This window comes from Silurus aristotelis, assembly GCF_946808225.1.
Source record: "Silurus aristotelis genome assembly, chromosome: 1".
Classification (NCBI taxonomy): domain Eukaryota; kingdom Metazoa; phylum Chordata; class Actinopteri; order Siluriformes; family Siluridae; genus Silurus; species Silurus aristotelis.
Genome location: NC_139574.1, coordinates 42,112,924 through 42,126,844, shown reverse-complemented (window position 1 = coordinate 42,126,844; position 13,921 = coordinate 42,112,924). Strand labels below are relative to the sequence as shown.

The 13,921-nt window shown below is 35.1% G+C and overlaps 1 protein-coding gene across 1 annotated transcript in view; it reads left to right on the top strand.

Moving 5' to 3' along the window:
* Nucleotides 1-13,921, top strand: part of LOC310725219 (uncharacterized protein) — a 151,218-nt gene that overhangs the window by 103,772 nt on the left and 33,525 nt on the right. The gene's annotated exons all lie outside the window — the stretch shown is intronic.

Here is a 13,921-nt window from a genome sequence, read left to right as displayed (position 1 = left end):
GTTGTGGGGTCTTTTGTGACCTCTTGGATGAGTCGTCACTGTGCTCTTGAGGTAATTTTGGTCAGCCGGTCACTCCTGGGAAGGTTCTTCATTGTTCTATGTTTTTGCCATGTGTGAATAATTTCTCTCACTGTGGTTAACTGGAGTCCCAAAGCTTTAGAAATGGCTTCATAACCTTTTCCAGACTGATAGATCTCCATTACTTTCTTTCTCATTTGTTTCTGAATTTCTTTGGATCTCAGCATGATGTGTAGCTTTTGAGGATCTTTTGGTCGACTTCACTTTGTCAGGCAGGTCCTATTTAAGAGATTTCTTAATTGTGAACAGGTGTGGCAGTAATCAGGCCTGTGTGTGGTGAGAGAAATTGAACTCAGGTGTGATAAAGTTAGCACAGTTTTAACAGGGGGGCAAACACTTTTTCACACAGGGCCATGTAGATTTGGATTTTGTTTCCCCTCAATAATAAAAACCTTCATTTAAAATCTGCATGTTGTGTTCACTTGTGTATCTTTTACTAATATTTAAATTAGTTTGATGATCTGAAACATTAAAGTGTGACAAACATGCAAATAAATATACACAGTGGTGTGAAAAAGTGTTTGCCCCCTTCCTTATTTCATACTACTACAAAAGTATGTACTTGATATACAATGCTATTTTTTTCTTTCTTTGTCTTTCAACAGTCATTTAGTTGAATCTTCTGAGGAGAAGTGGGTTCCACACACCAGCCATCAACCAGAAAAGAGGTTCAAGCAGTCTCCAAACTCAGCACCTGTTTCAGCTCTACCAGTAAGAGTGAGAGACAGAAAATCCCAGTCTTCACTGGTTGTATCCCCCAACACACCTAAAGAGAGGTGGAATCAGGATTTTACACCCCAGCCAGTCTGTAGACCATCTGTCATGCCACTGGTTGATGAGAAGATGTTGGGAACGGGCTACAAACTGTTCGTTGACGACTTCTACACAAGTCCAGCACTGTTTAGAGATCTCCTAAAAAAAGAACATCTGAGCATGTGGGAAAATTCAGTCCACAAACCCTCAAACCATCACCAACAAGCTTCTGAAAAAAGCTCCTTGAGGCCTCATCACTGGCTGAGAGAAGAGGATGTGCTGTTTGTAGAATGGAAGGATAAAAGGAAGGTCCAGATGTGCTCCATCATTCACAGAGGCACTGAAGGAAGCATTGTGCTACTTTTATTTTCATTACTTTCTTCTTCTACTGTTTTTCTAATGTTCTAATACCAGTCTTATGCTTATTGTGTGAATGTTATTATTCCCAGTACATTTGGTTATCAGGCTGCTTTTCCTCAAACAGACGGAGGGAGAAAAGGACTACACACAGTCTCAGAATAATGTTTATAGGAATCTCGTTTTTATTGTATTTCCTTCAAAGTTGAAATATAAACTCATTACACATGTGACTTTTAACCCGTCACTATTCTGGATTGTTTCAGGACCGAATTCATGTATTTATATATTTTTAAAAAAATATATGTTTTATGACGTACACATTTTTTTCTAATGAACTTCAGCATCTTTGGATGATGTAAAGCCCAAAGTGTGTTCTTTCAAAAGAGATGTAAATTGTGTATGTAGCACACTGTTGTCAGGAACTTTTACCATTGAAAGTCAGGAAGGTCATTTTCAGCTGTGAGGCCCAAAAGTGGGGCTGAAACCGAACAGGGTTCAAGAAACCGGGTTTATTTTCATATAAGTAACAGTATTTAGTTCAGTAAACTTAAGTTCATTTAAAGGAGAATTCAGTGCTGTTTAGTTCAGTAAAGTCTTCATTTAATCCAAAACTTTTCGATTCATTAAGTTCAATTATCCTCAAATTAATATTTTTACATTCAATAAAACCAAATCATCCAGTTTTCATTGATGTTTATTTAGTGAATAATGCATTTAATAAACAATTGGTTTCACTCAGAATAACATTTTATTTTTTATAAGTAAAAATGTGTTTTTTATAAAACTCATCTGAAGCATATAGATAAAAATGCACCAGTTGGTTAAAAGTAAAACATTTCTTCCAGCTCATAAATCCTATAAAACATGCAGCATTAAACATGAACTTCCAGCAGATGAACATCTCATAATACTGTCTGGAAGTGAGAAATGTACAGGTTGTTTTTTACTCCATACACATGAACTTACTTTGATCAGAAACACAATCATACTCCAAATCAATTAATCAATAAAGTCAATAAAAGAATCCCAAACTGCTGTGTGTCTTGTCCTCGCTATTAATGACGTCATTAGAGCTCCACTACTTCTAATGACCTGCTGTGACAGTGAGCTCTAATACACATCACACTGCCACCTACTGGTCAACATTCATAGAGTCACTCCGGTCAACTTCCGGTTCTCAACTCAGACCAAGTTTACTGTCAAATACCGCGTACTAACTGCTTTCTCTATGGAGCTCTATGTAATAAGTGTAGTTTAAACTTATTAATCAAATACAATTATCAACAGAATGTGAATAAAAGACAGTTTGGACTTTAAAAACCTCTATGTATTATGTAACAGAGATATCTACTGAAGCTAGCCCCGGTCCGTCCTCAGAGAGCATGGAGTCCCGCTGACCTTCACTCGCTTTATACACAGTTTACAGCCGTTTTTATCTTATTTATGACTGTAATATCGCTCTTCTCTCAGGAACAACAGAAAAGTTGTGAAGACACCATCATACGCTAGCTGTGCTTTCTCTCTGTAATCTGCGCATGCGCGTGTGTGTGTGTGAGAGAGAGAGAAAATATACTTGTGTGACGTCACAGGCGGTGGATCAGGACACGTCTATATCAGCCAGAACGCGCCTCTGTTTCGCATTTGTGAATTTGCTAATTGTAAGTTAGGAGACATAAAAATGAAGCTCTTCAGAAGATTTAAAGAAATATTTCAAAGCTGGAGACAAATAAAATATAAAAAGCTTGCTGAAGAGGAGGATGAGGAAGTTGATGAAAGAAATGAGAGAAATGCCATACATCTCCAGAGCTGGTTGATAGAAAAAGAACAACTGGAGGAACGTGTTGCTCAGCTTGAGTTCAGTTTGGAACTGACCACCATGAAGCTTCAGTCTTCCATGAAAATCCATGATGAACTGCAGAAAACTGTGGAACTTGTGAAAGACAGCTGGGTGAGAGAACAAAAGAAAGTGGAAGAACATGTTGCTCAGCTTGAGGCCACTTTGAAACAGACCACCATGGAGCTCCAGTTTTACTTAAAAAAACTATAAGGAACTGAAGAAAACTGTAGAATGTGAAAGAGAGAGAGCTGGGCAAGAGAACAAAAAAAAGCGGAGGAACATGTTGCTGAGCTTTAGGTCACTTTAGAACGGACCACCATGAAGCTCCAGGATACTCAGAATCACTGTGAGAAAGAGAAGAAGCCTTCAGAGAATTAGACAGATTATTATTTGATCTTTTAGACAATTTAATATTATCAAGAAAAATATCTTGCTTTGTAAAAGATCAACATCACATTTAATTAGACAACAAAACACCATTAATAATATTTGTACAGAATTAAGTAAAAATTAAGTCCTAACATGGCCACTAGAGGGCAGTGTGAGACTGACATCTGACCAGCAACTGCAGTTATTATTATTATTATTATTATTATTATTATTATTATTATTATATTATTATTAATATTATCATCATTATTATTATTATTTTTATAATTATTATAATTGTTGTTGTTGTTTTGGTGGGGTTTATGAATGTTCCATGCTTTGATCAGCAAGATCAGTCCAGTCCAGTTTTATAATATGTATAAGATGAGGGTGTGCTGATTGTATAACACTCAAATAACATTGTTTAATGAAACCAATTATTTGGAATTTAATCATTTTATCTTTTTGGGTTTCATATATGTGTAAATTTGCAAATAATAATATTAAAAATTAATCATTATGAAAAAAAGGTATATGTGTAAATGTAGATCTTTAGGTACTGAAGCCCCTCAGTGCAATAAAGTATTACATTCTAAAGTCCAGCAAACACGACATGGGAGTCAATTCCTTGTAGCATTTTCTTGAACTTGGTTTGCAGGAAAAAAACTGGTTTTGTTGAAATAACAGGTAAACAGATGATAACTGGATAAATAACTAATGAATAAATGCTTCATCCAGCTCATTAACATGCAAACTGATGATGAGTTCCATTACCTGCTGTATGAACCTGAACAGAATCCACATTGTATTTCTAGTTGGAGATGCTGAGATTCTCTTTTTATTGAAATCTTTTGATTAAAACAGCAGGATGAGTTACTAAAGCTGAGCTTTTTCTCTCACTGAGACGTGAATTCTGTAGCACTGTAGAACAGAATTCTGTAGAACTTTAATGGAGGAGTCTCCCCCGTGTGGGTGGAGGAGGAACTGCTACAGTTTGGAGCCTGATTTGAGGTCCGATCAAGTTGAGTTCTAACAGTAAGTTTAATGTTCTAACACAGGGATGTCAAACTCAATTGCACAGGGGGCCAAAACTCAAAGCACACTTTAGGTCGTGTGCTGAACAGGATAAACATTTATTAAACACACTAAAACAAATTTTTTTTTAAACATAAATATGAATAAAAACAGACAGGAATATTATTCCAGAATAAATAAAATTAAACTTTAAATAACTTAAAATATTTTGCTCTCCATAAAAATATCTCCAGTCAAACTCAAGACGTCTCACAGCTTCATCATGCAGCTCTTCAGAAACTGTCCTCAGTAAATAACCGGCTGATGTGCCTCTGATTTCTCCTCTGTTTTCACACCAGCTTCACTTTGTGATTTTGCTCTGGTGAAAAACGTCTGCTGAAATGCCAGATTCTTCTTTAAATCTTCTACTTTCTGTATCTTCTACTCTGCATTCAGGTTTTTCAGCTTTTCCTGATGTTTTGTCTCGTAGTGCGTCTTAGATTCAATTCTTTAATTACAGCCACATTCGCTCCACATATAATACACACGTGTTTACCGGCAGTTAAAAAAAGTTACTGATTCTCTCTCCAAAAGTAGCATCATATTTAACCAATAAAATAAACAAGGCTAAAATAAGAATGAAGGATAAGAACTTTGTCCAATGTGGAGTGGTTTTTGATTGTTGTCAATCAATCTATTTTAAAGGAGAGAACACTATGTACAAATAAAATCTCCACAAATTTAAACCTATTTTGTAATGACACTGAATTGAGATAAAAAAATTTAAATAAAAATCTGTGTGACATGAACTGCCTCATATTTATTGTCCACTGAAATCCCACCCTCCCTCCATCCTCTACGCCGGCTCCAACAGTTCAACACACTCCCTCCATCCTGCACAGGGCCGGCCCTGGTCAATTTTCTGCCCTGGGCAAGATTTTACTTGGTGCCACTTCCCTCACAGCCCATTCACCAATAATCATTGTGTTCAAACATTCATAACCTTATTTTAAATTGTTTCCAGTGAAACTATAAAATATAGGTGCTGTCTGGGTCACATTATAAATGAAACACAAACAGTAAGAATAATTACATCTCGTCTTCCTGCACATAAATGTCTTTATTTAAACACTTCTTTATCATACAGTACTGTTTAATCTTCCACTTCATTTTAAAAAGTGTTCAATGTCCAGTAGGTGGCAGTAATGTTCTACTAAACTTTAGCTCCTTCTAGCGGTATCACCGCTGAATTACACTGTACTACACTTTTAAAGGGAATTTTACATAAAATGTTACTTTTTTTAAATAAGTCAAGTTATAAACAAACATTACCAAATTAGTACGGTGGCTGAGAAGTGCAAAACACATTAACAAATCCAAAAAACAAAATAACAAATGCAAAAACAAAACAAATCCAAAAACAAAATAAATGCAAAAACAAATGAACAAATCTGAAGGAAAAAAATAACAAATCCGAAAACAAATCAACAAATTCAAAAACAAATTAACAAATCCAAAAACACAACGACAAGTCAGACAAACCTGGAAAAGGTAGGTATCGTTTGTGAATGTAAACTTACCGATCATTGGACGAGACACCTGTCATTCACCTGTATATCTTGACTGACAGGTGTCTTGTCCAATGATCTGTAAACAAATATATAATATATAATATAAAATATTTTATATGATCAAAAGTAATATTTCAGATTGAATCCCAGTGGAAACGCGACTGATCCGAAGCTGCTGCTTTTTCAGCTGATACACAGTGTGTGGTCAAAAGTATTTGGACCCCGGTCTTTTCAAGCCAGATGTGGTTCATAAATTCACCTAAAATGCACTGTATGACTTTTATCTGAAAGGAATATTCACATTTACTATTATTTATACAACACCATGTCACTATTAGGGTTTATTAGAAGATTACACACTGCAGTAGTATTTGAGTGATGTAGTGGTGAAGCTCTAGAAGTTTTTTGTGTATAAGTGCAATATAAATAAATGAAATTCAAGTTAAATAAAGCTGATTATTATTAATGTAATAAACTAAATGATCCAGAAAAGACGAGTACAGATTTAATAACATTTATTTTGTCCAAAAATGTTTTTATAAAATTCACTATTTATGCTGAGAACCTGCGTGAAGGTCGTACTAAATTGATTAAATGTACCATTTACATGTTAAAACTCAATCAAACTTACACTAAGAACTCAACTTGATCTGACCTCAAATCAGCTCTAAATTGTAGCAGTTCCTCCTCCATCCACACGGGGGAGACTCCTCAACTTGATATAACTAGACAACAAAAACGATTAATAATATTTGTACATATTTAAGTAAAAAGAAAGTCCTGACAGAGCCACTAGAGGGCAGTGTAAGACTGAAATCTGACCAACTGCAGTTATTATTACTATTATTATTATTATTATTAATATTATCATTAATATTAATAATTATATTATAGCTGAATTTTTGTGATATAAATAAATGAAACAGAAGTTAAATGAAGCTGATTAAAATTAATATAATAAATAATGTAGAAATAACGAGTACAGATTTAATAACATTTAAACAATTTATTTTGTCAAAAGGTTTTTATAAAATCCAGGTTTTATGTTGAGAAACTGCATGAAGTTAGTATTAAATTTATTAAAAATCATCCACATGCAAGAACTCAATCAAACATGTTAGAATAAAATGTAAACTTGATTAAATCTCAAATCAGACTCTGAACTGTACGAATGCTATTTGTTCTGTTATTGAACTAGAAACAGTGAATGTTGAGATGTTTGGGAACTGATTATTGTCTGTATATATGCAGGTCAGGGTTTTTTTATGCTGGAACACCGTTCATTACAATGAGACGATGATGTAAGATGACGAGCCAAACCACGGAGACGAAGCTGAGTGAGGTGAACCCCTCAAACTAACCCAGGAACAGAGAAGGAACTTTCTGACCAGCTGCTGGTTTTGTACAAACAGAACAAACGTTTCTTTTTCTTGAGTGAGACTGCTGAAAGAAATATTTTTAAGGAGACAGAATGTTTTATGTTACAGATTTTGTTAGAACTGTGTAATCGAGTCATTTACCATTGAATCTTTCGATTCAGACTCAATTAAACCGAAACCAGTGAACCGACTCTTCTGGACCTTATTATTTTTAAATGAATTTATTGATCCGAACTCTTTTGAACCGAGTGACTTGAACTGAATCTACAGAGTAGAAATTAATGAACCAAACAAAACTGAATGGATTGAGTTATTAAAATTAATTTATTTAATTAAATTATTTTGTAATGTTTTGAATGCCAAAGTGTTTTTTCTGATGTTTTTAACTAACTGAGGTTGTTAAAAGTTTTATTTTAACAGTAGATGTTATAAGGCTGCATTCTAACTAAACTTTTAATTTTTAGTTATGATTTAAATGAAGTACAACACTTTAATAAAAGAAACAAAACACAACAAAATGTGAAATATAAAAATTTTTATTAAACATTACAATAATTATAGATTTGTACTTTATTATATGTAAGACATGTGCTCACATGCTGAATCTAAACCTGACCAGAGCTTTACAGATTTTTGCTCTCCAGTGCTGCCATTTCCTGTTCCTCAGGAATTATTGAGGAAGTTGTAAGGATGGTCAGATCTTTCCATGAGGTCAGACCCCGAGAACTGCCATGCAACAAAACATTAAACTTTCTAATCTGAGGAGGAGATCTCTTTAATTTGAGGAGAGTAAGACATCTGTTCAGCTGCCCACTCACCCATCCTTGAGCCCCCTCTTTCCCTCCTGGGGATATGACCGGGTCATGGTAAGATGATTAAGAATTTCCTGGAATTCAAGCTACTATACTTGCATACTGCAGTTATTATAATTTAAGAATGTATGAATTTTAACTTTACATGTTTGGTATCATTTTAAAGGTCTCAGTGCGATTGGAAATATGATCTCAGTAGAATATCAGTAGAACAGACCAAAAATAAAGATCTCAGGTTTGGGGAAAATTCTGTCCTACTGATGCAAGATTTGTCCCGGAGAAGATCTTTATCAGGTGTTAGTTTTTTGTTTTTGTATTTTTTACCACAGGTTTTTGGTTTTTAGGTCACCTCCAGTCCCAACTAACTAACTAACTAACTAACTAACTAACTAACTAACTATCTATCTATCTATCTATCTATCTATCTATCTATCTATCTATCTATCTATCTATCTATCTATCTATCTATCTGTACAAGAAATTAAAAATAGCTCCTACAGTCAAATAAATGGTTTTTATTGTCATTTTAATCATATGCTGTACAGTTGGTGCAGTACACAGTAAAACATAACAATATTGCTTAAGGACCGAAGTGCTCCATAATACAAGACAAAATGACACAAAGCAACACAGAACTAAAATCTAAGTAAGATGTAAGGTGCCCACCCAATGGCCCAATGACGGAATCCACTGGTGTGGGTGAAGGTATGCTGTGTGTTAGTCTTTCGCGGCTGTAAAAGATTACTCAAATGGATTGCACTTTGTTACATGAATCTAATTTTTACCTCCAATCTGACTCCAATTTATAATAAAGATTTTACTTGAATATCTCTAATTTAAGATGATCACCTTATTGGTTGCATTCCGTCTTTTTAATTAATCATTCATTATGGATCCGGAGTCGCTTAGAAGCTTGTGCTTGGCTAACAAAACCTTTTCAAAGAGGCACATTGGCCAGTCCGAATCTTAGTCAGAGGATATAACGGTAAACTAATATTTTTTAAGTAGACCTCTCAATGCTTGCTCATGCATAAAGAATAATGTATTTAACCACTTAGTTCTAACTTGCTAAATCAGTGATAGTCAGAAATCAGAAGGTCTCAGACGTTGTGCTCTATGCTCCATCCGTTCATGAGCCTTCAGTTTGTACTATCCTGGTCGTAGATTTGTGGTAACACCAGGCTACATAATCAACTAGATATAAATGATTTCAGGAAGTTTCAGAGTTAATCAAGAATTTTACATTTATTTGCCAGGCAATAATCAATAAACAAATGTCACATCTAAAACAAATAATAGAAGCATGACATGATCAGCATGAAACCAAATATTTTAACAATGCAGTTTATTAAAGAAATGTTAAAGAATCACTGCACCTGGCAATAGAGACACACAGAGAAGTTCTGACTACAGAATGCTTGTTTCACCAAATTTCCTTAAATACCGAAACCATCGTAAACACTTGTAAATTCAAAGTGATAAAAGCTTTGCAAACCCTTTCTTGGGACAGGATGTGACCTATAAACCAAATGTCACCTAGAACACCTGGTAAGGATCTTCTCCGGGGCAACCCTTATGTCAGTAGGACAGAATTTCCCCTAACCTGGGGTCTGATATGGGACTGAGATCATATTTCCAATCACACTAAGACCTTTAAAATTATACCAAACATGTGAAGGTAAAATGTATACGTTCCAAAATTGTAATTTTTACAATATGCAAGTAAAGTAGCTTGAATTCCGGGACCCTCTAACCCAGCCAACATTGTCATGTGGGCCCCATGTGGGTTTTTAATGGGCCGTCACTTGGGCCCTGCATGGGCAACCCAAATGGGGCCCTGAGAAATTTGTCCATCGGCTCCACATGGGCCCCATGTGTGTTAGCCCAGAGGGGCGACTGATGGGTCCATGGTGGGCTCTAAGTGGGACCTATATAGGTGTTCTTTATATGGGCCCATTTGGATCCCAAATAGGTGTTAAAAATGGGGCAAAAGTGGGCTACAAAAAGGACCCTTATGGGGCCCACATGACTTAATCATGGGTCAACCCACAAATGGCCCCTTTATGGGGTTGTTATGGGACCACAGTGGGTGAGATTTAGATCCCATTTATTAATTTCATGATTGATTTCTGTGGGTGAACTTAATGTGTACTTAATCTTACTATGGAAAATCCACTGTCAAACCATTTCAAACCTCAGTTACAATGTAAAACTGTGCCTGACCAAACAAAGAACTAATATTAGTTAATTGTATTTGCTGCTCTATGTTTAAAATTACATGGTTGAGTATTTGAACTGTGCAAAATAAATGACTTAAACTCAGAATGTGTAAATCACATTTAATTTAAATTAATTCAAGTAAATAAAAACAGGAAACAGGAATAACAGAATTACTAATGTAGAATAGTTCACTGGTGGGTCTATGCAGATTCCTCAGCTGCACACCTACAAAACAGTAAAGAAAGAGAAGACAGAAAAGGCAATTTAGTACATTTTAAAATACTACCATTTACAGCATCATCTAAAAAAAACATGCATCAATATAATTAAGACATATCCTAGAATCTCATCAGTGAATTGTTCCCACCTCTGCCTCACACAGTAATAAATTATGCCGGGGGACCAGTCACGGAATCCAAAACTTATGAATGTAACAATTAAAATATCAACCTTGCGTCTGAACTTGACTCTTAAACGAATATTTGGCTTTTGCCAAAATCCAGTGATTGAGCAATGATTCTGATCAGCTGAAAGATGTAAGTCACACCTCGGATCACGGTGGACCAGAAAGTTCAACGCACTGCAACCGAAGAAAACATATGCAAATAGAAAAAACACCAGCAAATTAAGAAAACATCTTCATCAGCTAAACAACACGTGCTGCAAATCCTCACAACGCAACTAAATACAGAAACGTCCTGCAAATCCTCACAACACAACCAATTCATTTACACTGCAAACAGCACAGACCACAAAATAAATGTTTCATGGGGACCCCAACAAGTGACGACCCCGGGACTGCTTGTTCAGTGTCTATTCATCAGTGGTGTTGTTGATGATCTGAAAGGTGAGTTTTTTGTTTATTTTAACATCGTGATCATGATTCCTTGGCTTTGCAAGTTAACATAATAACGGTTTACAGCTAATTGTGTATTTCATCAGATTATTTAGGATAATAATATCCAAAAGGCCAAGGAATCATAAATAACCAATGATAAAATAAACAAACAACTCACCTTACAGGTCATCGACACACATCAACACCACTGACGAATAAAAATTAAACAATAAGCAGTTCCAGACGGGTTTCTCACTTGTTGTGGTCCCCTTGAAACATTTATTTTGTGATCTGTGCTATTTGGTTGTGTTGTGAGGATTTGCAGTGTGTTTCTGTGTTTGGTTGTGTTGTGAGGATTTGCAGCGTGTTTCTGTGTTTGGTTGTGTTGTGAGGATTTGCAGCACGTGTTGTCAAACTGATAAGGTTGGGTTTTTTTTTATTTGCTGGTGTTTTTTTTCTATTTGCATGTGTTTTCTTAAGTTGCAGCACGTTGAGCTCTCTCAGCCACTGTATAGGATGCCTTGAGGATAAGTAATTTATAAGATATTTTTTTATCTCAGGGTGGAGTATTCCTTTAATTAAACAGAGGCAAAAACAGTGATCGGGATAAAATATTATTAATTGTGCAGCCCTAGCTATAGGTTATATGACTTATATGACCTCCGGCTGTACTGCCCTCTGATCATGGTCCCACTGGGCTCTTAAAGCACGGTTGCCTTCTGTCTCTTGCATTTGTGAACCATTTACCAAGCGCTTTCTCCAGCTCTTTCTTACTGACAGTTTTCAGCAAACGGTTCTGCTTTAGGCTTCTTGTTAAGAAAAAAAATTATATAAAGTAGAGCATGCTACTGCATCAACCAGGGCACAACCCATTATTTGTATTAATGCAATTTACATGAGAATAAGACTATCAGTCAAAAAAAAAAAAAAAAAGAAAAAAGACAAAAAAAATCACAAGGTTGTAAACACCCTCTAATCCACCATTTGCCCAAACTGTTAACTGATCTGACTGACTTTATGAACTGAGCAAAATGACGTTTATTATCTTTAACGTAATCATAACGTATCATATTTTTAGTAATGTTTAGAAATGATATAAAAATGAAAGGTTTTTATCACCTCTACCTATTTCACCTAAATCACATTAAATTAATGTTAAGTATTGTCACAATCTCCTCAGAGCTTTTCTCTGTGTATTGTATATACACATGTTATAAAGGTAGTGAAAGAGAAAGAGACTCCACAGTGCTTTTACTGTTTCACCCTCCTGTTATCATGAGGACACTTTATGGAGAAAACACGGGTGAAAATGGTTTGAGAAGTCGTTATTTCCACATTTTAGTAGACAATGTCCTAGTTATCTGCTAATCATTAAGAATGTTCAGTTTTCCACAGGTGTTTATCTCTGAGGTAAACCAGTTCACTCTCCACACTTACCTTTTTTATATCGTGCCTGTAACTTTAATTACCACAAATCTTCAGAAGAATACATTAAATGAAATTTCTTACCGTGACAGAGATGTCAGGTCAGGTCAGGTCATCCAGGTCAGGTCAGGTGATCAGTGGTAGTGAGTGATGACCATTTCTTCAGAATGAGAAGGCGGGAACACAGGAGCCAATGAGAGACTCTGTGAGCTGCACAAGCGATTTTTTCTTTTTTTTTTTTTTTTTTTTTTACTAAAGGTCGTACTATGTTATTGTTGATATATAAAATGTTTGTTTCGATCATATAAAACACGCAAAAACATATCAATTGAATTTATCATCAATTGAATAATATAGCTAAATATAGCTCAGATGTGGCCCATACAGGGCCCTCGAATAAACAAAATGGGCATCCTAACTGGGGCTCACAACCCTGACTAAACTGGCAGCCCATCACAGTGCCCACTCTGCCCCCATGCCCACATGATGCCCATATAATGTAGATAAATAGTACTAATAAACTACCCACTCTGTGCAATTTGTATAAGGTATTTCAGTGTGTAAACTAATCCTAATGTAATAGTGGAGCAAAAGTGTATTTATATATAAGTAAATCTGTATTATTTAGTTTTTGCAACACTGAGCTGCACACATATTCAAACCTGTAATGTTTGCTTATACTATACATTTAAATGAACCATATTAACTTGGTCAAAAAGCACATTGTACCATTTTCTTTATATTTAAGTGGAAATTAGTTGTCTAAAATTTGTATGCACACGTAATGTTCGTTTGCAGCATGTAGTGTAAATATCCATTAGATTTTAGTTATTTTGGTTATTAATTAACTTTTATTTCCATTTGGTGATGAAGCTCGGGTGTTCTTGTATTCAGAGCAGTGAGAACTGCATACAATTCTAGACTGAGACTCCTGAAGTTACTGAGTGTCACAGTTGGACCCTGGAAACACAGATTTTAATGCTCCCACAATAAAGTTGTTTGCTTTCCATTTTATTCTTTCTGTATAATAGAATTTTGTTAATAACTGGAATTTAATTTAGTAAATAACAATGATGATTTGTTGATACTTAATAATCATCTATGATATAGAATCAAAACATTGTTTCTATCACCAGCATTTCTATTTTCTTTCTTATAAAAAATGAAAGTATAAGTTAACAAACAATAGCAAGAGAAAAATAAGTGAACTGTTCATGAGATAATCACAAAAAAATGTTCCTGAAGACGTTTTTAATGACACCGAG